Below are 25,767 nucleotides of genomic sequence, written 5' to 3'. Positions count from 1 at the left end.
CAGGGTTGGTTCTTTGAAAAATTAACAAATTGACAGACCCTTAACAAATCTTATTAGAAGAACAAGAGAACACACTCAAATAAATAAACTCAGAGATGAGAATGGAAACATCACCACAGACTCAACCAAGATTCAGTACATTATAAGGAATACTTCTCAAGCCTTTATGCTAATAAGTTTGAGAACGTGTCAGAAATGTACTGTTTCCTAGTAAATATAGGCATGCCGAAACTAAAACATGATGAGTTAAACCATCTTAACTGGCCCATATTAAGCAATGAAATAGAAATAGCAATAAGAGAACTCTGATCTAAGAAAAGCCCGGGACTAGATAGTTTTACAGCAGAAATCTACAAGGCCTGCAAAGCAGGGCTTACGTCAATACTTCTCCAAGTCTTCAATGAAATTGAAAGAGAAAGTTCACTACCGAACTCATTCTATGAAGCCATCATAAACCTCATCCCCAAACAAAGCAGAGACTCATCAAAGAAAGAGAACTATAGATCCATTTCTTTGATGAACATTGATGCAAAACTTCTCAACAAAATATTGGTCAGTGGACTTTCACAATTCATCCAAAAAATCATACTTCATGATCAAACAGGATTCATTTCAGGGATATAAAGCTGCTTCAATATATGCAAATCAATTAAAACAACAACTCACATCAACAAGAGCAAGAATAAGAACCACATAGTTACCTCAATAGATGCAGAAAAAGGATTTGACAAGATCCAACACCCCTTTATTATGAAGGTTCTGGAAAAATTAGGAATTCAGGGAACATTCCTCAATACAATAAAGGATGTATATGACAAATCTACATCCATTTTACTTAATGGTAAAAAAATAAAGGTATTTCCTTTTAACTAAGGAATGAGATAAGGATGTCTACTCACTCCACTTCTCTTCAAACTAGTATTAGAATGGCTAGGTACAGCAATAAGATAAGATTCAAATATAAAAGGGAATCCAAATAGGGAAAGAAGAAGCTCTCCCTCTTGGCAGATGACATGAACTTGGATTTAAAGAATCCCACGGACTCCACTCCCAAATTATTCAAGCTGATTCAAAACTTTGATAAAGTAGCAAGGTATAAAATTAACCCTCAAAAAACAATGGCTTTTCTGTATGCCAGAAATGAGAAAAGTATGGCTGAAATCAGGAAAGCAACTCCATTCGTAATAGCCACACAAAAAATAAAATACCTTGGACTTAACAAAGAAAAGAAGGACCTCTATGATGAAAACTTTAAAAACCTGAAAAAGGAAATCAAAATAGAACTTAGAAAGTGGCAAAAACTCCCATGCTCCTGGATTAGAAAGATCAACATCATGAAAATTGCAATACATCCCAAGGCTATCTACAAATTCAATATGATACCTATCAATATTCCAGCCTCATTCTTTCAGTAAAAAGAAGAGGCAATCCAAAAATTCATATGGAACAATAAAAGACCCCGAATAGCAAAAACGATATTTAACGGAAACAACAGAGCTGGAGGAATATCAATACCAAATTTCAAACTCTTCTACAAAGCCATAGTAATTAAAACAGCTTGGTACTGTCACAAGAACAGACCATAGGACCAATGGAATAGAAATGAAAACCCAGAAATGAACCTATATACCTATAGACATCTAATGTTCGATAAGGGAGATAAAAAATTAGAATGGAAGAAACACAATCTCTTCAGTAAATGGTGCTGGCAAAATTGGTTAACAACTTGTAGGAAACTAAAGCTAGATCTTTATATATCATCTTGCACCAGAATGAACTACAAATGGATCAAAGACCTTGGAGTCAAACAGACACTCTGAAAACATTAAAGAATGGAATAGGAGAAACAGTAGGTCTCTTTTGCACAGGCTGAAATTTTCTTAATAGAGACCCAGAATTACAACACATCAAAGAAAAGTTGGACAAATTGGATTGCAGAGCTTGTGCATGGCAAATGACATAGCTAGCAAGATCAATTGAAAGCCCATTGATTGGGAGAAGCTCTTCACTACCATACAACAGACAAGGGTCTCATATCTAAAATATACCTTGAACTCAAAAAAAATTAAATCCCCCAACAACAAATCCTCAATAAAACAACTGCCCAATAAATAAGTGGGCTAAAAACTTAAAGAGAAACTTCTCTGAAAATGAAAGAAGCATGGTCAATAAACACATGAAGAAATGCTCAACCTCTTTTGCCATAACACAAATGCAAATCAAAACAACATTGAGATACCACCTCACCCCAGTTAGAATGGCTAAAATCAACTCTAATAACAACAGATGCTAGAGAGGATGTGGGCATAAGGGAAATTTATTGCATTGTTGGTGGGCATGTGAACTTGTTCAACCATTTTGGAAAGTAGTATGGAGCTTCCTCAAAAGATTCCACATAGAGCTCCCCTATGACCCAGCAATCCGGCTTTTGGGCCTTTACCCAAATGGTCACAAACAAGATCATATTAAAGCTACCAGCACAATTATGTTTATTAACCATTATTTACCATAGCTAAGATATGGAACCAACCCAGATGCCCCTCAGTAGATGCATGGATCAATAAAATTTGGTATATATATATATATATATATATATATGTATATATATATACACACACACACACACACACACACACACACACACAAGAGAATTCTATGTCTCCATCAGAAAAAAGTAACATTGTCCCACTTATTAGGAAATGGAAAGACTTGGAAAAATTTATATTAAGTGAAGTAAACAAGTCCCAAAGAAACATAGGTCCCATGGTTTCCCTTATTTGCAATATCTAGTATATGTCTGAGACAAGCAGAAAAGGTCACACAAGTTGGTGTTAGGTGAAATGAACCACAAGATAAGGATTCAATGTTTTTTTTTTTCTTGCGATTGTTTCTAACATATTTATAAGATGATTTCTATATTGCTTTGTATGTCCCTCCCCCACAGTATAGCCCCTGCTTTCACGGTATTTGATGTTGGTATAATTTGTGGAGGGGAAGGGAAAAAAACTAATCTTTTATCTAGGGATACAGGTGGACCTATTGCAACAATGAGATATACAAGTTGTTAGGTCGAAAAACGAACTTTACAACTTTGATGGGGGTGGGGGGGGAATCGGGTGGGGAGAGGGGGGTAGTATGGAAAGGTATAGGAAGGGGAAACAAAGAGACGGCAACAATGCTTGATAAGAAATGTACTCATTTTCTTGCCCATGTAATTGTAACTTGTCTGTTTGGTAGTCTCACTATAAAAAAATAAACAAATAAAAAATAAAAGAAAAATGAACTTTACAACTTGGCAGGCGAGGGAGGGGGATGGGCAAAGGGGTGACTGAAGAGCACGGGGGCGGGGAGGGGGGGCAGATGAGAACAGATGGGAAGGGGAAACAAAGGAGGAGGCAACAATGCTTGATGAATAATGTACTCATTATTTTGTCCTTATAATTGTTACCCCTCTGTATGGTATTTTCATAAATGAATAAATAAATTCGAAGGAGACTCAAAGCTGCTGAAATGAGCATATTTCCCATTTGGACTTTAATGGGATTTTTCTACAAACAAGATTTTCATCTTAACACAATAATTTCACAATGCATTGCTACAGAATAGATTGTAAATGTAATATTTAATACTATTGTATATTTGAAGACAAAGTTTTACAGAAACCTTTAATTTCAGATAAACTAGAATATTCCAATAAATACATAGAAGAAATATAATTTAAAAATTCACTGATCAAAGCAAACCCTGGCAGGAATGTCTGAAAGATGCTTATCTGAAAACAGGAATTGGCACTGTGGCTCAATTGGTAAAGGGTTCCACTTGAGCTGAAGAAATGAAGGATATGTTAACACTCTGAGATTAAACCCCAGGACTGACAAAAATAAAATTTAAAGAATTGAAGCATTAAGGCTGGGAAGGAGACTCAGCAATAGAGTGCTTTTCCTGAATGCATGAGGTCTTGGGTTTAATTCCTCATTACCACTTAAGCAGAAAAATGTGGAAATGGCTCTGTGGCTCAAGTGGTAGAACACTAGCCTTGAGCTGAAAAGCTCATCAGGTACAGCAACCAGACCCAGAGTTTAGGCCCTCCTACCACCACCACCAACAACAACAAATTAAAGCATCAAAAACCTGAAGTTGTTGTCCAGATTAATGAGCGCAACATTATCCGTTTACATGACTTAGTGACTTTAAACCTAGTTTAAAAGGGGAGGTGGTGGGCAATTTGTGTGTTTGCCAAAACCTGCAAAATTATTATGTACTTTCCCAAGGAGGAAGAAAGGAGGAAATGGGGGGAAGAGGGGAGGTGTTTGGTGACCTTGCCTTTTGGTTCAGTGATTGTTTTCTGGAGTCAAATTCAGAGAAATTCTGCTTGCAATCCTAGTTCCATGGGGGGGGGGGGCAATGAAGAAGCCATGCCCTGGAATTGGTTTTGTCCTGTCCTTGGCCTAGCTCCATCCATCACTGGATAATCCATGTCCCACTTCAGGACCAAGAAGCCTTGAAGACTACTGATCCACTAGGCAGATGGACCTAACCACAACCAGAAAAGGCAAAAAATGCAATGCCGAGGACAACACTGGAAATCTATACCAGAAAGAGAGTTTTATATTGTTTATTGTAAAAATACTATACAGAGGGTTTACAGTTTCATGAGTAGGGTAATAAGTACATTTCCTATTGAGCATTGTTACCTCCTCCTTTGTTTTTCCCCTACTATCCTTTCCCTCTCCAACTCTCCAACTCCTCCCTCCTTTACCCCTACCCGACACTGTAAATTCATTTTCGACACACTGTCCTGTACATCTCATCATCCCAATGGGTCAACCTGCATCCCCATTTCAGCATTCTGCTGTAACCTTTCCACTCCCCAAATTACAAAAGTGTATATAAAAATGCAGAACACTGGAATCAAATAAACTGAAAACAGGGATTATACCATGGGGAGATGAACCTACAAAAGAATCATATAGTGCATTATAAGTATACTAAAAACAAAAACAAGAAAGAAAAATCACTTCTGTGTCTGACTTGGGGTATCTTTCACTTAATGTCATCTTATATGGTTATACGTCCATAGCATTTGACCTTCTCTGCTTGTCCTAGACATGTCCTAGTCCTTGCAAACCAGGGAAACCATGGGACGTATGTTTCTTTGGGCCTGGCTTACTTCACTTAATGTAATATTTACCAAGTCTTTCCATTTCCTAACAAATGTGACAATTTCATTCTTTCTAATGGAGGAATAGCATTCCTCTGTGTGTGTGTGTGTGTGTGTGTGTGTGTGTGTGTGTGTGTGTGTGTCACATTTTCTTGATCCATTCATGAACTGAGGAGCATCGAGGTTGGTTCCATATCTTAGCTCTTAGCTATGGTGAATAATCCTGCAATAAGCATGGTTGTACAGGCAACATTGGTATGACCTTGTTTGTGATCATTTGGGTAAATGCCTAAATGCCCGAAAATGGGATTGCTAGGACATAGGGGAACTTTACATGGAGTCTTTTGATGAACTTCCACACTGCTTTCCAAAGTGGTTAAACAAGATTACACTCCCATCATCAATGAAATAGGGTTCCGTTTTAGCCACATCCCCTCCAAAATGTTATTAAATTTCTTGATTATAGCCATTCTAACTAGAATAAGGTGCATTCACAATGTTGTCTTGATTTGCATTTCTTTTGTGGCTAGAATAGTTGAGCATTTCTTCAGGTGTCTAATGGTCATTTTTTTTCCTCTTCAGAGAAGTCTCTCTTTATGTTTTTAGCCCACTTAATCATCGAGCAGTTGTTTCACTGAAGATTTGCTGTTTGGGGATTTAGTTTTTTGAGTCCTAAGTATATTTTAGATATAAGACCTTGTCCGTTTTATACCTCGTGAAGATCTTCTCCCAGAACATGTGTTTTCTATTGATATTGCTATCTATGACCTTTGCCTTGCAGAAGCTCTCATGTTTCATGCAATCCCATTTGTCCAACCTTTCTTTGATTTCTTTTTATTAACTATTGTAATATGTTTATTAAATACAGACTGCATCAGCACTTGGAATTTATAATTCCATCGCATCTTGTAATAGTAAATTACTTGTTTCATAAAGAGATGAATTAAGGAATGAATTTCTTCACTGGTTTTTCTTTACTCTATGTTTCTGGCTCTCTACTAAGAAAATTTCAGTATGTGCTAAAAAGCCCTAGTTTATCCTATTCCTTCATGTAATGTTTTCATGTTGTCCTCTTTTATTTTAAGGTCTTTCATCCATTTGGAGTTGATTCTTGTGTAGGATGGTATATATGGATCCAGCTTTAGTTTAACAGGTGTTTAACCAATTTTGCCCACACCATTTACTCAAAAGGCTGTCTTTCTTCCATTCTCTTTTTTTAGATCCCTTGACAAAGATTAGGTGGCTATCGGTCAGGGGGTTCATTTCTGAGTCTTCAGTCCTACTCTATTGGTCCTCAGGTCTGTTCTTGTGCCAGAACAAAGCTGTTCTTATTACTATCTCTTTTTAGTAGCATTTGAAATTTGGAACTGATATTGCTCTAGTGCTGTTCTTTCTGCTAAGAATTGACAAACCTACAAACAGCATTATACTTAATGGTGAGAAGTTAAACCCATTTCTTATAAATTCAGGAATGAGATAAGGATGTCTGCTTTCTCCACTCCTTTTCAACTTAGTATTAGAATGCTAGCTGGGGCAATAATATAAGATGCAATCTTAAAGGGATCCAAATAGCAAAAGATGAAATAAAACTCTCCCTCTTTGTAGATGACATGGTCTTGTATATAATGAAACCCATGGACTCCATTCCCAAGTTACTCGAGCTGATCAGAAACTTTGGCAAACTAGCAGAGTATAAAATTAACCCTCAGAAAATAAAGGCTTTTAATTTAATAACGATAAGAGTGCAGCTGAAATTAAGAAAGAAACCCGTTTTTACTAGCCACACAAAAAATAAAATACCTAGGAGCTAATTTAAGAGGTGAAGGACCTCTATGATGGGAAGTTTAAAAACCTGAAAAAGAAAATTAAAGCAGAGCTATGGAAGTGAAAAACTTCCCATTCTCCTGGATTGGGAGGATTAACATCATGATAATGGCAATACTGCCAAAGGCTATATCCAAATTCAATGTGATACCTACCAATATCCCAATTTCACTCTTCAATGATATAGAAGAAGCAATCCAAAAATTCATATGGAACAATAAAAGACCCCGATTAGCAAAGAAGTTTATTGTGACCCTCATTTTGTATTGCCACCTTGATTCTACAAAGTCATTTATGAATTTTAACTTTCTTCCCTCCCTTTGGATAAAGCTCACAAACACCCTGCCTCTAGCTCCCAGACACTTAACTCTTAGCTCTGGACAATTGTTCCTAAATAATGTGTTACTTAATTGTATTTTGTGTGCATAAAATATGCATATAAAACTAGCATATTTTGATCTTATGAGAAAGCAGCCTTTTTCCCCCCTCTCAAATTTAGTTCCTGATAGACATTTTTATAGAGAATCTGTTTTCTTTTTTAAATGAAAGACTGGTAGGAAACTATGTTCATAATCTGGCTCCTTCTCTCACACCTCAACACCTAAAACGCAAATTTCACAAAGCATTTACAAGAAACAATGAAAACCAAACATTGGGAATGATCAGATGCAGAACGTTTTACCAAACCCAGAATAACTCTGCTGTCTGAGGAAGGGGCTGTCTGTATAAATTAACAAACAAACCCAAAAGGGCAGCCAGGAGTACCAGACATGAGTGTCCCTGGCTGCTACTTCATGGACAAGGAGCATGGAAGGGCTTCCTGAGCCTGCTGGAGAGGGCATGGAGGAAAGTTTCCTTGCCAGCTTGAGTACAAAAAGATGGCTTCACCCACCTGTGACTGTCTTCCTTGTTTTCTCCCCACAGCAGAGCAGAATTGTCCCCTGCTCTAAGAAGAATAAATATTGTACCAGCCAATCTGCAGAGTGGCTTCTGTTTGGTCTGCACACCTTCCTAGGTAGGTGACCCTTGCCCCGCGGTGTTTGTGGCTCCCAGGGGCTGATCCTCAGGGCCCAAGTCCACGGGGCAGGCATGTGTTAGATGTGAGTCAGTGACACTGTCATTCACACAGCAGCTGCCGTGTTGCTGCCCTAGCTGAACAGCAGTTGTACCCTGATCTTCTCCCACAGTCCCAGGGGAGGTGCCTGCAATGGCCCGATGTGGGCAGGCTGCCGCTAGGATCCTACTTCATCAGACAGACCAGCATGCCAGATGAAGTGGCTGCCACCTGAATTATTAATTATTTTATGGATCAGTATTAAACAGTGATACACATTACTGTATGAAATGTAATGCTATATCCTTGAGTCTATAGTCCATAATCATTGAACTTTATAATAGCAAGAATAGATTTTATTGTTTGTATTCATAAGGCCATAATGGAAAACTGAAATAAAAGTACAACAAAACTCTTATCCATAAATACTTGATTAAATCTCAGAATTTGAAAAAAAATTGTTTGTAAGTATTGCAAATGAAATTAAACTAGAATAGTAAAATACACACAAAATACATTACATTAGTTACGTTCAAATGTAAAATAAGTAATTACAGACAGAATTCCTACTGGATAAAAAATATTACAATGGTTTAAAACGTTGAAGTGATATAGGTTATATATTTTGTTTTTATAAAACTTATTTAAATCTCTAAGTTCTGTTTATCTCAGTGAAGGAAAATGTTAGAAAGTAGAAATTATATGTGGCACCTCTTGCTTGCAGTACCACGAAGGGGAGTGGCACTTCCTAATGGGAGTCCTGAGATGAAACGCACACCCCGCCCAAGTAGACACATCAGAGGTCCATGTGGTGACCCTAAGGGGGTCCAGGACACCGCATTGCTGCTGCAGCAGGTGCAGGACCTTTGCAGTGGGCTGTAGCCAACAAGGTTCCATTAGTGACCAAACCAAGCAACCCAGACTCAAGTGCCAAAGCCAGGAGGGAAGGCAGGGCAGATGCCACGTCCTGGCTACCATCAGTGCAGCCTACATTTCCAAGGTCAAGCCCTTTCTCTTGCTTTGGAGAACAACAAGGGTAGGGTGTGAGCCCATTGCCTCCAAATGGAGTATCCCTAGAATGGCACCCAGAGCTGGGCCCATGTGGGCCAGAAGGGCGACAGAGGAGGCTACACAGCAAAGCAAGAGGGGATTCATTCCCCCGGTGCTGCAGCTGGTGTGCTGCAAGTCCAGGCTTCTCTGGCACTGATTGGCATATATAGGGTTGGCCCTGTACCGATTCCTCAAGGACCAGAAAATGGAGGTACACAGAGATGCTGAAGGGGCTCCAGGTTGTTGAGCTGCTGAAGCTGTCACAAGCCAGCTGGCAGAGGGGCCAACACATGGCTCCAGTACCCATACCCCCTTAAAAACTGATGAGGTGAACCAAGGTTGGGCTGCCTGGCTCCAAGGGGGCAGACTTCATGCCCAGCCTTCCTTTACCCATGGACTGTGCAGTGTACAAACATGGTGTCCCCCACCCTGCACTCATGGGGGCAGGCAGTGACCCCAGAACAGAGTCTCCATAGGATGGGCCACGCACTCAGGAGCACAGAAGACCAGTACCAGCACAGCTGGAGGAGGAGAGGGCAGCAATGGCCTCAACTACAGACCCATGGCTGCCAGCTCCTGGGTGAAATGGAGCAACTGAGACTGGGAAGTTAGGTGGGAAGGGTGGGCGGGGCTCATCTGGCAATGTTGGGGAGCATGCACACACATCCACTCACTGTACATCCACCGTAAAGGAGTTGGCCACACATCTCAACGGGTGACCTGAGGAGGCACCCACACCCACAGGGACTACAGAAATGGAGTTTCACTTGGTGACTTGGAAAGGGCTCCAGGGCACAGCCTTGGAGCAATGAACAACTGGTAAAAACAGAAACAAAAACAAAACAAAAAGAAAAACGAAAAATGTCCAGTAAAACTTTTCATCAATGATAACCTATTATACTTTAAAAACAGTTTTGCTTTCCTCTTGTCCAATATTTTTCATGGGGCCCTCTGAATTAACCAGAAATCTTCAGGATTTCTTCATGCATAGTAATACAAATAAATATAGCTTCTATTCTTTTTTAATTAAGGCAAGTTGCATTTAGTTCTTTCCCTTCTTTGAATCATGAAAAAGAATTCCTGAAGTATATCTGTAAAACACCGAACTCAGCATTTCTTCTGAACTCCTCACTGAAGAAAGAGAATAAAATGACTGAGCAACAGGTATCACCCATATTGTCACTGTGCTAGCTGTCTCTCTGATTAGAAAATAATCCTGCCATGCATATGCAGATCGCTTATGCAAAATGTTTTCCAACAACTCTTGGTGTTATATTGCATTTATTTTCCCCTTCCTGCCTCCTTTCCTGCTCCTCTTCTCCAGGGTCCTGTTTCCCTCTTCCTTCTCTCCTACCTCTACTTTCTCCCTGTCCCCTTCTCTTCTCCCTCCTGTTATGCCCTTCCTTCTCTCTTACCACTTCCTCCTCCTTTCCTTTCCTCTTTCTCTTGCACTTTCTCTTCTACTTTTTTATGGTCCTGGGGGTTGGACACACACTAAGCAGATGCTCTCCTGCTCACTACAGGCCTCCAGTCTTGTCTTCATTTCAATGACACTCTATTTCTTTGGTGCAAACCCATCAAAGTCTTTTGATTAAGGATTTAATTCATTGTACATATTCTACACCATGAATATGTGCTACTTCATACAGTGTGGCTAATAGGTTTGGATTATGCTTTGGCCTTCAGTAAAACTCATCAGAAATAATGTGTTTGAAGGCAATCTAACGTGATCCTGTTACTCCCACATTAATGAACTGGTTACTACATATATTGCATGAGTACTTCCATATTGCTCCCAGTTTAATGAACTGTCACTTTGTGGTAGCACCCACAGTAACACTAACCCAAGGATTTCTGGAGATCAGAAGATTAAGTCCAGACAGGAGAATCCATGAGATATGTATCTCAAAATAACTACTAAAAAGCCAGAAGAAAGCCTGTGGCTATGTGGTTTAGTGCCATACTTCCACAGAATAAGCTAATGACAGGTCCCAGGCCTCATTTGAAGACCTGTGGTGGATGCACACACACACACAGACACACAGACACACACACACACACACACACACACACACACACACACACACACACACACAATATTTCCCAGCAAGAGCAAGTATTTGTTTTCCCAATAACATATCTGAGTTCCAATTTATGTGTTTGGATATTTTTGAAAGTTTTATCATCAGCTTACCTAATTTTAACGAATGACACCCTGTTCACTATTATTTAATCCTGGTTGGAAAGTACTTTAAGACACATTTTCATGTAGAAAATTGTTTTTTTCTGCAAATTGTGACTGTCTTGGTTTGTAAGAATATCCAGTATATGTATGAGTCAAGCGGAAAAAGGCAGATAATGTGATGTTAGGAAAATGAACCCTTAGATAGGTATTCTAATGTTTTTTTTTTCTTTCATGCATGTGTTTCTAACGCATTTATAAGATTATTTCTTTGTTGCTTTGTATGTCCCTCCCCCACAGTATAACCCCCCTTTCAATATATTTGATGTCAGTATAACTTGTGGAGGAGATGGGGAAAAACAAGTCATTTAAGGATTCAGGTGGACCTGTTGCAACAATGAGAAGTACAAATTGTCATGTCAAAAATGAGCTTTACAATGTCGGTGGGGGGGGGAAGGATTGGGTGGGGGGGAGGGGGGGCTGGGAAGGGAGGTGAAGGGTAAACAAAGGAGGAGGCTGCAATGCTTGGTAAGAAATGTATGCATTATCCTGCCCATGTAATTGTAACCCCTCTGTACAGTATGGTCACAAATAAAATAAAATTAAAAAAAAATAATCCATATGCAAATATAATCTAGGTGATATAATGTAATAAATGAAGTGTTATATGTATAATACTAAATAAATAAGGATAATAAACCTTATACGCATTTAAAAAAAAAGAATTGTGCCTTTAATTCATTAGTTCATTAATTAGAAAAGTAACCCTAACCCTAGAACCAATTGCCTTTGGATTCTAAAAGCCACAAAAGTACATTAAATTTATACATCCTGTCCTTGATTCAACTCATCTTTCTTAAAATAGTTTCTAGTTTTACTCAACATCGTGCCATTTTTCTAACACAACATTCATGCTAACCCTCACACTAATCATACCCTAATCCTAATATTATTAGCAGTTTCCTATTTTATATTCATCCTAATTCTATCTTGACTTGTTAGTCACAGATTTACTTTCAGTTTGACCCTAAATTTTCCATTTCCCTAATGCTAACAGTAAGCCCAGCTGGAACTGAAACCTAATTTTCAACCTACTGATAGTCTAAAATTAACACTAAAAATACTCTAGTTTTTTATTAATTGTAATAAATATTCCAGTTTGCACTCTGGAAATGAGTTTCAATTTTCCCTAATTCCAACAAATTTCCTGACTCTACTTCTGAAGTGATCTTGTTCCCTAACATGGACCATTATATTACTTGTCCTGACATTCTCTTACCAGGAAAAATACTGTAGTTTCCATTAGTCCTACCTTTTCCTGAACCACTGTATCCTAAAACAATTTCAGATTTACATATCATCTAGTCCTTTATTTAACGCTAACTCTCAACCTATACCTGGCTGGAAAACCCTCATTAATCATTACAAGAATGGTCACTGAGAAATAAATATAATGTTAATGCTCTAGTTATTATTCACGCTCACATTTTTGCTTCTACTTGTTAGTGAAAACTCAATTTTATAGTAAAACTTTCCTATTCATAACACTGATCATAATCAGAACAAAATACTGACCCTGATTTTAATCCAAATTATATGTTAATACTAACACTAACTAGTTAGTGTTACACTAGTTTTCATTCATCCTAACTTGATTCAAATAAGCCTTCCAAACATAGGTTTCAATTTTTTTCCAATATCTTAGTCATTTTCTAACTCTAAACTTAATCTTAACTGGTATATTGAATATTGCAAGTAGATTCTAATATTAATAGCAATACTCTAGTTCACATTCATTCTAATTCTTACCAGGCTTATATTAAAATTTACCTTCAATTTGACCCTCATTTTTTTTTCTCCTTCACTCTAACCCTAACTATGGCTGGAATCCTAACCATATCCTTGCCACTAATCATATCCCACTTCTAAAATTTATGAAAAATGCTCGTTTTGTGCAATCCTAATTGAAATTTCACTGTAATCCTCGAAATAAATTGCAGGTTTTCCTAAACCCTACAGATTTTCTCACTCTTATCTCTGAACCTATCTTGTTCCATAAGAGGAATCATTATACCCATTGATCTCAAATCCTGATATTACGAAATACACTGTACTTCCAACATCCCAGATTTTCCTGAATTCCTAGAACCTAAAAAAGTTCAGCTTTACTTAATATTTAACACACTTCTTTCTTTTTTTTTTTTTTTTTTGTCGTCGGTCGTGGGGCTTGAACTCTGGGCCTGGGCACAATCCCTGAGTTCGTTATCTCAAGGTGTGCGCTTGTACCACTTGAGCCACAGCACCACTTTCTGTTTTCCTGGTAGTTAATTGGAGATAAAATTCTCACAGACTTTCCTGCCTGGGCTGGCTTTGAACTGCGGTCCTCAGAAATCAGCTTCCTGAGTAGGTAATGACGCTGACAGAAGGATTACAGTTAAATGTGTAAGGTAATGAGTACATTTCTTGTTGACCATTGTTACTCCCTTCTTTGTTGTTGTCTAACTATCCCTTCCCTCTCCCATCTCCATCACTCTTCTCTCCCCAAGCTGTAAAGTTCATTTTCACTACAATGTGCTGTGAGTATTATTGTTGCAATAGGTCATCCTGTGTTGAACCTAAATTTGCTATTTCTCTAACCCTAATTCTAATTCTGTCTGGTATCCTAACCCTAACCATAATAATAATGATAATTCAATTCAGAAGTTAAAAAATACTCGTTTTTGTTCATCCTGATAATCCTCTGTACATCTTTAATTAAGTTACAGTTTACCTTAAATCCTCCAAATGAGTTTATATGTGCATATATAAAGATATAATTTTATGTAAAAAACAAGATTTTACGAGGAAGGAGTAACAAAAAGGAAATAGAGGGAGTATATTAGTGAAACTGCCACTTCTGAAAATTAATAACCCCTAAAAATAACAAATTAGAAGACAGGGAAATCAAAAACAAAGTAGAACGTCTCCACAGCAAATTGATGACATAGAAGATAATCTCAGAGTCAAAGACAGAATAGATATAATAGGAAAGAGGAAATAATCATTTAGAACAAATCCAAGAAATAAGAAATGATCTTGCCAGAACTTCAAGACTCAGTTAGAAGATCATATTTCGGGGAGATATGTATCAAGAAGGAGAAGAGCAAGAAACTAAATGGATGGGAAGCATATTGCAGAATTCTAGCAGAGAACATGCCAAACATGAGATAGGCTCATTCAGAGAAGAGAAGCCTGTAGAAACCAAACAGAATTCTAGAACTGAACAATCCACCATGACATCATAATCCATTAGAGGATTATTAAAAATCGAGGAAAGGATTCTTAAAGATGCCATAGAGAAAAGAATGATTATTTGTAAAGGATATACAGTCAGAATAAATACAGATTTTTTAGCTGATATGGTAAAAAGGAAAGCCTGGCATTATATATGACAAACATTAAAGATAAACAACTAGCATCATGAATACAGTCCCAAGCCAAACTCTCCTTTACATTTAAAGGATATATAAACATATTTCATGACAAAGAAAACTTGAAACAACGTATTTCCATCAAATTATCAGGATAAAATATAATCAAATATATCCTACATAGAGGAGATCAAGAAGAAGAGGAACTGGTTATATAAAATGCTCCGTACCAGAGAACAAGGTAAATATGTTAAGAGTAGATGAGGCACAGCTCCTAACAACAGGTGTATAACATAACAGAACTTATCAGATATTTCTGTCTGAACTCTCAATATCAATGGACTTAAATTTCCAAATAGAAGACATAGATTAGATAGTAGTATCAAAAACCAAGATGCGTCCATCTAGTATCTATGAGAGACACATTATCAAACACATTCTAAGAAGCTAGAATTAGACTCCTCCTCAAATCACATAGGGACTCACCACAGAAAGAGAACTATGAACCAAACTCTTTGATAAGCATTAATGCAGAACTTCTTAATAAAATTCTCACTAATCAATTTCAGCAACTAACAAAAAATCATATGGTATGATCAAATAGGATTCATCTTGGATACGATTTGATTCAATATTCTTGTCAATAAACATAATACAAACCATCAGCAGAACCTGGACAAGAAACACATGATAGTCAATAGAGATGTAGAAATAGCTTTTAACAAGCTCTAATACCCCATTATGATTGAAAGGTCTAAGAACCTAGGAATGCATGGAACATTCCTCAATATTAAACTGATTATGTATATGACAGAGATAATTAGCATTTACCTAAGGGTGGAAGCATGAAGACATTAACATGAGGAATGAGAAAAGGATGTCCACTCTCTACTACTCTTCAATATTGTAGTGGACTTTCTTGCAAGAGCAATAGACAAGAGAAAAACATAAAGCAGATCAAAATAGGGTAGAAGTAAAACTATCCCTTTTTACAGATGAAATGACCCTATATTTACAGGACCCTGTAGATTCCTCCCTAAAGTTAGTAAAGGTGATGCTAACCTTCAGCACTGTCGCAGGATATAAAAACTACAAGAATCAGTAGTTTTTCTGTTACCAAAAATGGGAAGATCCACGCTGAAATCCAAAAACAACCTCATATGTACTAGCCTCAAAATCAAATCAAATCTAAACAAAACAAAACAACAACAACAAAACTAGGAATTATTCTTGAACTAAAATTGTGAAGGACCTGTATGTGAAAACTTAAAAAATATAAAAAGGGAAATTGAAGGAGATTCAAGGAAATAGAAAGTCGTTCAGTATTTCTGGTTGGAAGAATTAACATTTTGAAAACTGCAATACTTCCCCTAAACAATTGGCAATGCAATACTCATCAAAATCCCAACAATATTCTTCACTGTAGAAGAGAAAGCAATGCAACTATAATATGGAATTACAAAATTACAGATGAAACAGCATGCTTAGAAATGAATTCATTGGCCTATAGTCATCTTACACACACACACACACACACACACACACACACACACACACACACATTCACAAAATGGAATTATATTCACCCATCAGAAAGATTACTTTTCACCAGTGGTAAGAAAAATGAAAGGTTTGGGAAAATTATATTAAGAGAAAAGAGAAAGGAATGCAGAATCAGAGCAATATAGGTTTCATGGATTCATTCGTTTGTTGTAGCTAGAAGATGCATACAAATCTATAAGTAAACAAGACAGATTCTACCTTGTCCGTTAGAATGGCCATTACTAAGAGAACTAACAATAGCAAATGCTGGCATGCATGTAGCCAATTGGGAACTCCATTAGCAAATGCTGGCATGCATGTAGCCAATTGGGAACTCCATTACACTGTTGGTGGGAAATTAAACATGTTCAACCACTGTGGAATGCAGTACGGAGTTTACTGAAAAGAGTAAATATAGATCTCCCTTAAGACCCAGTAATTCCCCTCATAGGCAGTAATCCAATAAATAACAAACAAGCTCACATGAAAGCTACCAGCATAACCATGTACAGGGCTCAGGCCCAGAGTTCAAGGACTGGAAAAAAGTTACCACTCCTGGTATTTGTTTCCGCAAATATGAACCGTTTTATATAAGATACCAAATCAATCTATTTGCAGTAGCTAGATTAGGACTTAAATGTAATGGGTGATAAATGGCTCCTTTGTTGAATCTTAGGAAGAGATGAAGGTAGTCCATAAAGGGGAGATTTTTGGTTGTTGTTGTTTGAGGGGCTTGAAGTCTGGGCTTGGGCACTGTCCCTGAACTCTTCAACTCAAGCTGAGTGCTCTACCACCTTGAGCGACAGTGCCACTTCTGGTTTTCTGGTGGTTAAATGGAAATAAGAGTCTCAGGGTCTTTCTTGCCCACGCTGGCTTTGAACCGTAGTCCTCAGATCTCAGTTTCCTAAGTAGCTAGGATTACAGCTGTGAGCAACTGCACCAGGTAAAAATGGGGGCTTTTTAGAAAAGAAAATCCACCTCTTCACCAGTGTCTAAACCTCAGATATTACTATTAGAACACTTCATCTTCACCTCATTTCATCAGACATTTGTAAATTTTCTCTTTTCCTTCATGTGGGAATACTGCAGTCAATTATCAACTCATCTGGGGGACTGGATCAATTGTATGATAATTGCTAGCAGCTAATTTAAGAACTTTTACTTCAAAAGAAATGAAACCCTCATTTGGAATAATTGTTTTCTCTTTTTATTACAAATCTGTGCTTGATTACTTCCTAATGTGATATTGGACTTCCTAATAGAGTGATGAAATTTTCTTTCTTTTCAACCTCTCCCACATGTGGTCAAATATTTAAGAATTCAAAGATTTGCACTGATAATTGATTAAGCTGACTTCTAAGAAAATGTGCATTTCTGGAATTTGGTCTTCTGTCTTGTTCTTACATACACAAGCTTTCTATGATTTATTTGTTCTACAAGGAATTATACTTTCCAATCTTTGTGTGACCAATTTTAGTCTCTCTGATCAGTCTTTCTGATCCTCTCTTTGGAGTCTCATTTGAGTCTACCTCATAAAAAATATATTAGTTATCAGCTAAATGACTCTCGGCTTCTGTTTTTTGCCTGATTTCATCTAGGCTGTGATAGCAACCCTGCCTGGCTGTGCTTAATGGAGTGTGTGTGTGTGTGTGTGTGTGTGTGTGTGTGTGTGTGTGTGTGTGTGTGTGAGTGTTGTTTTAGATGTCAAGGATTACTATTCAAGACAGTAGTTTCTCTGGGCCCCGTGTTCCCCTTGCCTAGAGTCAATGGGTTTTTCTCCTAAAGATACAAAGAACAACTGACTAAATTCCTGTTAATTCTCTCAAAATGAGGCAATCAGGCATCCTTGCAAAGCCATCAATAATGCTTTTTAACCACTTACAGAAGTCGTCTATCAAAATGGCTTTTCAAGGTTGACTGTGAAAAATGTTCATTTCCAAGTAGGCACCATAAAGTAGATCACATTCCTGGGATCAGACTTTTGGAAGGAAGCGTCCCCTTCCTTCCTTCTCTTATGATAGATCAAACCATAATATTCTTCAGTTGTGGCCAGCCTGGAGCACATATTCCCAAGAATATTCTGTAGTGTAAAACAGGACCAACTTTCAAAATAACGGTGTAAATACTTGTCTACTACAGACTGATTTATCTTGCTTTTATCTGTTGTTATTTTCATTACTTCAAACAGATGGATAATTTATGTAGGGATTAGACAAAGGATTAATGGAATAAACATTCAGTTTACTTTCATAGATCCAATATAATACACTTAACCCGTAATGGACAAATAAATCCAACTCTAGAAACAATGTCATGAATATAAAATAAGCCTTAACACGTATATTCTGGCACACATACACCATCATCTACTCAAAAATTCAGTCTCTCTGTAAATATTTAATTGGTATGAAATAATAAAAATTTAATCAATGAATTTGACTTTTAAGTATTATCTGAAATAGTCCTCATGTATATAATTGTAAATAATTTTATAGATGTCACCTAGACAAGAATTTAACATGCATGTAAAAATCAAATTTCCTCAATTTAAGCTATTTGAGAGGGGTCATACCCTCGTGTACTATGTGGTGTGAATTTTACCACAGTGATGAACCCTTCCAACTAATACCAAGAGTCATGTGCAATAATTTATTATTTGATGTTAAGATGAGTGCTAAGTGTAGAATACACTTTGAATTATTACATTAACTCACAGAAATGAAGCAATAATGATATGTTATTTGTTTAAATTCTAATGCTTCTCAATTTTACAATTCATTAAATATATTATTAAAACTATTTTCACTTTCTTCTTTTCTATAGCTGCTGAAATGAAAATTATATATTAAACATTCAATATTAAGAAATCAATAATAAGTAAACTATTATTAAAATGACGTACTATTAAACTGTGATTTGAATTATACTTCTAACAAATTGTGATGTAAGCAAGTCAATAGAATTAAGGGTGATCATTTTTAAACTTAGCAGCTTGTTATTTTTTTTTTATTTTTGGGTCCGATCGTGGGGCCTGAACTCTGGGCCTGGGTGCTGTGCCTCATCATTTCAGGTCAAGGCTAGTGCTCTACCACTTGAGACACAGTACTACTTCTGGCTTTTTTCTTTTTGCTTATGTGGTGTTGAGGAATCGAACCCAGGGCCTCAGGCATGCAAGGCAAGCACTCTACCACTGAGCCACCTTCCCAGCCCAGCAGCTTGTTATTTGTTTCCTAATTGTGTCATTTGTTATTCTTGGTCCAAGTCATCGCTTCATCTTAATTGTTTAGTTTTCTATTTTATCTCTATTGGTATGCTGATTGTGTATTTTGTTTTCCCTTTTTAATGATTGACATGAAGCTGAAAATCTGTATGCTAGTTTATTACTTGCTATGTTAATGTAAAATTACTGCTTTCCACAGCTGTTCTGCTCTATGATACTACAGTATTTCCCCCACTCCCATCTCCTGTATTGCTGCTCTCATATATTTTATTTTATTTTTATTTAAATTTTATTGTCAAGGTAATATACAGATAGGATATAGTTACATAAGTAAGGTAATTAATTTATTTCTTTTCTAAATTACCCTTATTTTTCTCCCTCTTCACTCCCAATGCCCTCCCCAAGTTTACTTACAAAATATTTTCTTTTGAGTACTACTGTTGCATAGGTTCCCCCTTTGTCCTTTGTCTCACCATTTAGTTTTTTTTTTCCTTTCACTTCCCTAGTTCAGATCAACATATTGAAAATACCCAGGGTATCAAAATCCAATACAGTGACTACAGGGGATTAATCATAGGTGGGGAAAACACAAAAGGATAAAAAGAAATCACATAGTACATTAAGAACCACAATAACAAAGAACATGTCTTGGAGTTCATTTAACTTGGAATCACCTTATACGATCATATGTACATAGCTATTGAGCTATTCTGCTCATCTAATAAGATTATCCTTGATGTATACAATAACGCTCCCCTATTACCCAGTAATCCCACTTCTAGGCATATAACCAGGTGATCACAAACAAGGCCACAGTAAAGATACTACTATGTATCACAGTAATACTTACCAAAAATGACACACACACACATACACACGTACACACTTACAGATAAACAAACGTGGAAAAATATGCTTGCATCACAAAGAATGTGACCACCTCATTTGTAAGGAAATGGAAAATCTTTGAAAAAATCATATTAAGTGAAGTAAGCCAGACTTAAAGAAACATAGGTCCCATGGTTCCCCTTATTTGTATTAATTAGTTTACATCAAGGATAATCTCATGTATTTTAATTTGACATTTTGTTCTATGTTGAGTGTGCAACATTATTGCTATATTGTTTGTTATTATTTCTGAAAATAGGCAGGTATACTTAAAGAATTACATTCATCTCATCCATTATTGAAGGAAGAACAACTAAAAGAGTAACCACTACTAGGAAGAACAACTCCTCCTTACTTAGCTTCATTCCTATGTAAGGCCAATGTTGTCCCCTGTATCCTCATGTTGTACACTACAACTCTATACCTGGTCATAATGTATATCTAGTATCTTATGCATTTTGAACTAAATGCCCCAGAAATTGCACTTTGCTTTACTTTTTTAAAAAAAATTCTGTCTTAATGTTTGAGGATTGTGTGTGTGTGTGTGTGTGTGTGTGTGTGTGTGTGTGTTTACAAAGATCAGAACATAACATTTTTCTTCATTTCGAGTCCATCTTTCAGGTCATCGTAAGTTGTGGCTAATGGGAGAAGTCTCTTGTTTTTTTAAGGATGAAACAGAAAAAGATATTTGTGCATGTACCAGAGTTGCTTTATTAGTGTAGTTGAACACTGAACTTCGATTTATATCTTGGCTGTTGTTGTGAATAATGTGAATAACAATGAACTACAGATATATTACGAGTTACCCGGAGAGAAATAATCACATGATTGGTGGGTCAGATGGTATTTCAACTATGATTTCTTTAAAAAACTTCATACTACTTTCTACAAGGAGAATACTAACCTGTATTTTGACCAAGAGTGTAGAAAATTTCCTTTTCCTCACACTCTCACCAACATTATTACCTTTTATTTAAAAGGTAATAAAGGGCAAATTTTTACTATCTTCAGTACCCCAGACTGGCTTAAGACTGAAATCCAACCTCCTAAATGCTTGGAATTACGAACCTTTACCACCACACCTGGTTCCTTTGATTTTTTTTGATAAGAGTTATAATAGTTATAAAGTAGTATCATAGTAATTTTGAATTACATTTCTCTAATGACTTCTGCTCACAATGCATTAAGCCAGCACAGAAGTTATATTAAACACAACTGTGTAAACCCACTGGTGATATAGAGGGGTTTATGGAAAACATGTCTATTCAAACTTTTGTCCATTTTTAATCAAGTATCTTGTTAATCTCATTTTTAATCTCTCTATACAAAAATAATTAATTCAAGGTAGTAAAAAGGAAAAAATTAAGCAACTCCTAACATTTTCAATAACTTGATATTGCTTAAATCATTTTCTGTTTATGCTTGAAACTATATAACAATTTAGTTAGGCCTTTTACATAGCTATATGTATTTCTTTTATTTTACATTGATTGCTCTTTCCAAAGCCTGCCTGTCTAATTTTGGTTTCTTTCGGTTTTAAGTAGTTCAGATTTCAAACTGAAGAATAAATGAAAGTAAGCAAACAAAAATACAGTTCCTCTCATCTGATAATGCCTCTACAAGAATGAGAAAAGAGTTCATCATCCTAAGGACCCTTAATTCTTAAGATAATATTTGCTATAATGCTAATGTTATTACCATTTTAGTGTTTGGAAAAATTGTAATTAAAGGCACTAAGAGCATGGCCCAAGACACACAGTGAGGAAGGAAATGAGTCAAATTTCCAAAAGTCTTTCAGCAATACACAAAAGGTAAATAAATTCTCTCCATTCTCTGGTACTCTCAATTCAATATTCATATTGTCCAAGAAATAATAGCATAGCAATTATTTTCCATGGTGATTGTTTTCTGTTACATTTTGTCTTCAACACAGACTGTGTTTGTGACATTGGGTTATTATGCACAGAGCTAAGCTTATAAATTATGGTCCAAAGAGAGGCAAATTTCTTCTGTTCCATAGTTCCAGTATCGGTTTAACAAAGTACTAAATCTTTTAAATCACATCACTTACTGTATTTTAAGAATTCAAGAATGAAAAAATTCACATATAATCACTCCAAAATGCTTTAAAACTAGGAGATGATAAAACAGGCCTCTGTGAAATAAATTTTCTTCTACTTTTAAAATTATTCTGAAAGCCTTGTGCTGGTTTGTCACACCTGTAATCCTAACTACTCGAGATACCTACTCAAGAGGCTAACATCTGTGGATAACATTTGGAAGCCAATCAGGGCAAAATAAATTCATGAGATTATTTTCAAAAATTTTAATGAACTAGCAAAGTGCCAGGAATGGAAATGTAGCTTATATAGTAGCTCACCAATCTAGAGAGCAAGACTTAGCGAGATCTTGAGGCCCTGATTTCAAACTCTGAGCATGCTAACATGCAGGAATTCACACACACTCACTTTTTCAAAATATCTTCATATCAGTGTTTTGCATTAATTTCTTTGTTAATGATAATATATGGGTAAAATAGGCAAAATAAACTCTTCCATCTCAAAACATTTTTATACTTTTTTTGTAAAAATACTGTACAAAGGGGTTACAGTAACATGAGCAAAGTAATAAGTACATTTCCTGTCAAGCTTTGTTACCTCCTCCTTTGTTTTTCCCCCACCATTCCTTCCCTTCCACCTCCACAAGTATACTCCTCACACCCGCAAGCCCCACCCAATGTCCCCAGCCTAAATTGTAAAGTTCGTTTTTCAAAATAATGTCTTGTGCATCTATTGTTATACAATGGGTCAAACTGTATTCCCATTTAAGCATGTTGTTTTGTCCCTTTCTTTCCCCAAATTAGAGAAGTGTATATACAAGATGCAGGTGCACCAACATCAAATAAAGTGAAAACGAGGGTTATACTGTTGGGGAGGAACGTATAAAAAACAAAAAAAAATCTCGTTGTACATTATAAATATGTGAGAAACAACAGCAAGAAAGAAAAAAATTGTGTCTCTATCTTGGGGGTCACTTAGCTTAACATCAACTTATTTAGTCATACACACAAAGCTTTTCAACATTTCTGCTTATCCCAGACATATACTAGTTATTGCAAATAAGGGATACCATGGGACCTATGTTTCTTTGGACTTGGCTTACATCAGTTAATATAATTTTTTCCAAGACTTTCCATTTCCTAACAAATTGGGCGATGTCATTCTTTCTGATGGAGGCATAGAATTAATATATAGACATATATATGTATATATATATGTATAGAATATATGTGAGTGTGTGTTTGTACACACATATACACACAGAACATTTTCCTTTTTTGTTTTTTAGAGCAACTTAGTTTTCCACCTACATCATTTTTTCAAATGTTTTTATTGTGATTACATGGTTACATAAGTTCCCAAATTTCACAATATTGTGGGATAGTGATGCTTAGTTAAAGTCACAAACACATTCTAACTTTGATGGAGCAAATTGTCTATCATAGTCTACAACATTTATGAGTTCTATGAGCTTTGCAATAGAGTTATTTCATATACATATACTTCTTTTGCTTTGAAATATGTATATTTTTTGTTTTGTATAGCGTCAGCTATTCCCTCTTTCCCACTTGTTCCCTCCCTCCCTTCAGTGACATGGAGTTGCTTAGTTTATTTTGGTCAATGTCCAGTGCAGCTGATGGATCCCACTATTGTATGTTTTTCCCTGATTCTCTCTAGTCTTGTGTTGTCCTCTGGTTTCCCTTCAGTGTGCACATATGATCAGCAAAATGGGATTATTTAGTAGTGATTCGACCAGATGAGTGGAAGTTCTTGGTTTCTTAAGTGTTGTTAATTTTTTCATATCACCTTACATTTTGGATTTAACATCCACTTATCATGGAGACCATATGCCGTTCGTCTCTTTGCTTTTGGCTTACCTCGCTCAACATGATTTCCTGTAGCTTGATTGATTTCCTTAATAATGCCATTATTTTGTCTTTTCTAATGGATGGAAAATATTCCATTGTGTATAGTTACCACACTTTTTGGATCTACTCATCTCTGGTGGTACATATGGTTTTTTTTCATATCCTGGCTATTGTGAACAGTGCTGCAATAAGCATGGAGGTGCATGTGTCCTTGAATATTAGTACCTGTTGTTCAGAATAGATGCCTAGAAGTGGTATGAATGGGCCATAAGGAACGTCAATATTTAGCTTTCTGAGGACTCACCAGACTGATTTCCAAAGTGGTTGTGTAAGTGTACATTCTCAGACACACACACACACACACACACACACACACACACACACAGAATGTTTTCTTGATCATTCTTCTACTGAGGGGCATCGGAGTTGGTTTCATATCTTAGCTATGGCAAATAATGCTACAATAAACATTGTTGTGGTGGTAGTTTTAGTATGGACTTGTTTCTGATCATTTAGGGGAATGCCCAAAAGTGGGATTGCTGTGTAATATGGGAGCTCTATGTGGAGTCTTTTGAGGAACCTGCAAACTGCTTTCCAAAGTGGATGAACAAGTTTACACTCCCACCAAGAATGCAGTAGGCTTCCCTTCTGGCCACATCCCTTCCAGCATCTGTTGTTGTAAAAGTATGGAACGATTCACTAATTTGCGTGTCATCCTTTTGCAGGGACCATATTAATCTTCTCTGTATGTTCCAATTTTAGTGTATGTGCAGCCAAATTGAGCACAGAACATTATTGTATATATAAAGTGTAATTGATTTTCTTAAACTAGACAATTCAACAAAAAGTAAGTTCAAAAGAATTGTGAAATTTTGAACCATTTATTCCTTACATAAGCACACATTTAAGAGTAAAGTCAAGATTGACATGGCAAAAACAAAATAATTCCAGGTATTTGTTGTTCATGAGATGTGTAGAAGAGGAATTCAATTATTCTACACAAGGCACCTGTCATAGTGATCATTGCAGCAAATGTTAAGGTTTGTTAAAAGTTTTAATGATTTAAATATGTTTATTTTTGGGATTTGCTTATATATGATAAAATTAAGACAGTTTAGCAGGTCATAAAATTTTTTGATAAAGTATATAATATTTCTAGTAGCATGTACTAGTAAGTATGTACATTTCAGAGTTTATAGAAACTTTACTAATGAGAAGTTGCAAAGACTGTTTAAAGAAGCAGAGTGAAGAGTTAAGATTTAAAGTACACAGTTTCTGTTAAATCTTTAGGGCTCCCTTACGTTGTATGTTAATGATGAACAAATAATTATATAAGCCACATATAAATGATGAGATGAACTATAAATAGTAATCTTAGTGGGTAAATTTAAAGGCTACTCATAGCTTTATCCAGTTTTACATGTACAGGAATATGAGAAAATAGTAAAATCTACTATGTACACTTCAAATATTGAAAACCCTGGTAATTATTTTGTTTTTTATTTTAG

General features: G+C 36.4%; 1 non-coding gene across 1 annotated transcript; it reads right to left on the bottom strand.

Annotated features, from left to right (window-relative positions):
• Positions 1 to 24,939: 24,939 nt before the first annotated feature.
• LOC122126476 lies at positions 24,940 to 25,045 on the bottom strand. The gene has a single exon (XR_006150946.1). It is a non-coding gene; the product is annotated as a U6 spliceosomal RNA (small nuclear RNA).
• Positions 25,046 to 25,767: the final 722 nt, after the last annotated feature.

The sequence above is a fragment of the Dipodomys spectabilis genome, unplaced genomic scaffold (assembly GCF_019054845.1).
Source record: "Dipodomys spectabilis isolate Male_0828 unplaced genomic scaffold, ASM1905484v1 ptg000279l, whole genome shotgun sequence".
In the NCBI taxonomy this organism is placed as follows: domain Eukaryota; kingdom Metazoa; phylum Chordata; class Mammalia; order Rodentia; family Heteromyidae; genus Dipodomys; species Dipodomys spectabilis.
The sequence above is the reverse complement of the archived record's forward strand: the minus strand, read 5'-3'. Positions and strand labels throughout refer to the sequence as shown.